Raw genomic sequence first — 3364 nt, forward strand, 5'->3', positions numbered from 1 at the left:
CTGCGCCGGGGAAGACTACGCCCTCCCTGTGTTTTCGCGGCTATGATCGCGTGAGATGCGTTCATGTTTGATTGTGCGCATGTGACACCATGCTTGGTAATTTAGCTTGTACGGCCGATAAAACTACTATCCTTACTTTGTATAGCTGTCCACTAATTTTCTATCGCAATCAATGCTTCGCCTTTCGGGTGAAACTGCGACTTTTTATTCTAAACTCTGTTCACAAGCATTTTCTTTTACTTCGAGCTCGTCCTTCGGGATAGCCGTGGTCGTATAGTGGTTAGTACGTTGCGTTGTGGCCGCAATAACCCAGGTTCGATTCCTGGTCACGGCAATATTTTTTATTTTGTTTTAATTTTCGCTCTAAATAGAATTTGATTGCCACCATCCACGCTGAAGGCTCTTGAAGAGGCCATTAGCAAAAAAAAAGAAGGTGATGGCAATATAATGTTATTGCATGTCATTTAAAGGCAGCGTTTGCGCGGACTTTCAAATATATTTTCTAAGTGATAAATAGGTAATGTTTTATGCCCAACAACGCTACTCTGCTTTTTCTATTATTATTTTTTGTGTGTCTACCTTCTTTCAGGGAGGCTTTGTGCGGCAGCTGTGCGTTTCTGCAGACGTTTCCTGTCCGCGTCTCTGGTCGTCACCGTGGTGCACACGGCGTCGACGTCAAATGTCTGTGCAGAGTCAACATACTGTTTCGTCTGAAAGTCCGTCGCTGATCTTCGTAAGAAGCGTGCATGTGCGGAATCTTGTTGGTTCGATTCAAACTGTGGCAGATGAGAAGGGCGGTGGCTTCAGCCGAAGCGGAGCCTCTCCCTGGCTCTCATGGTATATCGCGAGAGATATATATCATCAGCGCTAGGAAAAAAAGAACAAAAAGAAGAAAAATAAAAGAAGTAACCACAAAAAAAAAACATGTTTACGCTATAGAACGGTTCATTAGAGCAGAACCCAAGGAATCGTCTTAGCGCATGGACTATTGGTAAATGCTATCGGTCTGTTCTTACAAAATAAGTGATGATTAACCGGCTTACGTTATCAACAGAATCTGGCTGCCGTGAGCGATGGGTACTATCAGAAAGGAATAGAGAGAATTGAAATCAAAATAAATTACGGGGTGTTACGTGCCAAACGCACGATATGATCATGAGGCACGCTGTCGTGGGGGACTCCGCATTAGTTTGACCCCCTTGAGGTTCTTTGAAGTCCACCCATATTTATGTAAACCAACCTAATTGAGACGGAACATGGTCACCTAGGGAACTAGCCGCTATTGCGCACCTTAAGATGCAGTTATTCTTTTCGGAGTTACATTGCTGAGCGTGATGTCGTTCAGAAAGGTGGCCCTTTGGAAAATCTTTGAAACAAGAGTTGTTCATGAGCGAGCCTACGTCAACGTCAATTGGATTTTCATTCGTCAACTTCATACCAATTTTTGTAACATCTCAGGGATATCCTACAAATCGGTCTTTTATTTATTTATTTATTTATTTATTTATTTATTTATTTATTTATTTCGTACTGCCAGCCTGCTCTTACAGGCCCTAGGCAGGAGTGGGATGTACATAAAAGGTTTAACAAGCTAATAACATGTGAAACACAAAAAGAATGTCAAAAAAAAGACGGTTGATCTATATCACATAGTATATGGAATAGGACAGAGATCGTGGGAAACGTTTCGGTTCATAGATTAACGAGAGCGTGCACAAAGGATGGTAATGTTGAGCTTCGAAGAACGTTTTCAGACAGAGCGTTCCAAACATGAATGGTACGGGGGAAAACGACTGCTTAAATTAAGTGGTATGGTGCGGATACTCGTCTAACCTGAATGAATGTGATGAACGCGTTAGGCGCCGGTTACAAGGTGTAATATGCACTTTTTTATCTAGTTTTACATGCTCCCGATGAATTATAGATAACATTTTAAGCCTCTCTAGATATCGCCATACCTCCAGGGTTTCCAGGTTCGCCTCCTGTAAAAGAGCGCTTACTGATTTATGACGGCGGTAGGAATTAAAAATAAACCTGACTGCTTTCCGCTGTATCATTTCAATAATATTTATGTTTGCTTTGGTGTAAGGGTCCCAGACAGCAGTAGCGTATTCTAACAATGCTCTGATGAAAGTCTTGTAAGCTGGTAACTTTATGTTACTTGTAGATTTAGCCAAGGTCCTTCTCAGGTATCCGAGCTTCCTCATGGCTTTTTTTATGTAGGCTACGTGGCTATTCCACCTAAGGTCCGACGTAATTACTACACCAATATATTTATATTCTGTAACAGAGGATAAGTTATGGCCATTAATGCTGTATACAAAAGGTAACGGCTTCTTTTTCCGTGCAATGATCATTGATACTGTTGTTCTTAGGTTAATGCTCATTTGCCACTCTAAGCACCATGTCGCTATTGCTGATAAAGATGAATTTAGGATGGTCTGATCTGCATCGCTGTGAATTTCATGATAAAGTACGCAGTCATCTGCAAACAGCCGAATTTTAACTGGTATGTTATTCACTATATCATTGATAAAAACTAAAAAGAACGGGGGACCCAAGACTGATCCCTGTGGGAATCCAGATTGCGCATCGGATAAGTCTGATTTCGCATTATCAACAACAACTGTCTGTCACCTGCCCCTAAGCTAAGCCTCAATCCAGTTAAGTAGTTGGTCGTTTTTGAGAATAGGTTTTAACTTCTATTACAACTTTTGGTGGGACACACGGTCGAAGGCTTTCTCAAAATCTAAGAATACCATGTCAATTTGGCCTTGACCGTCTAATGCTGCCGCGATGTCATGCACTGTTTCTGATAGTTGTGTTACGGTGGGTTAACCTCGACGGAAGCCGCGTTGTCGCAGAGGCCATTACTTTCAATGAAGACTGAGATGTGCTTAAATATTATGTGTTCTATCAGTTTTGATGAAGTACAAGGTATGGAGATAGGACGGTAAGAGGAGAGCAGTGAACGGTCATCTGATTTAGTGATGGGAATTATTTTTGCATGTTTCTAATCACGTGGAATTTCTGCACATGAAAGTTATTTATTATAAATAATGCAAAGATATTTGGCGCACCATTTGGCGTATGTCACCAAAAAAGCATTAGGTATTTCGTCGACGCCTGGCGACTTTATATCAAGATCAAGAAGCAAGGACAATACACCTGTTTCGTTTACGTCGAGATCATCGATGGGTGGAATATCATTTAAAACAGCTATGCGTAGTGTCTTTCCAGCATCGTTCCTGAACACAGAGCAAAAATACTTGTTAAATACATTTGCAATTTTCAGTTTATCTGTCAGTATGAATCCATCCACGCAGATATTGGACACGTGGGCTTTCTTCGGCGATAAGTTCCG

The 3364-nt window shown here is 41.4% G+C and overlaps 1 non-coding gene across 1 annotated transcript; it reads left to right on the top strand.

Annotated features, from left to right (window-relative positions):
* Window positions 1-262: 262 nt before the first annotated feature.
* On the top strand, window positions 263-334 carry Trnah-gug (transfer RNA histidin (anticodon GUG)). The gene has a single exon. It is a non-coding gene; the product is annotated as a tRNA-His (tRNA).
* Window positions 335-3364: the final 3030 nt, after the last annotated feature.

This window comes from Dermacentor silvarum, chromosome 1 (assembly GCF_013339745.2).
Source record: "Dermacentor silvarum isolate Dsil-2018 chromosome 1, BIME_Dsil_1.4, whole genome shotgun sequence".
Classification (NCBI taxonomy): domain Eukaryota; kingdom Metazoa; phylum Arthropoda; class Arachnida; order Ixodida; family Ixodidae; genus Dermacentor; species Dermacentor silvarum.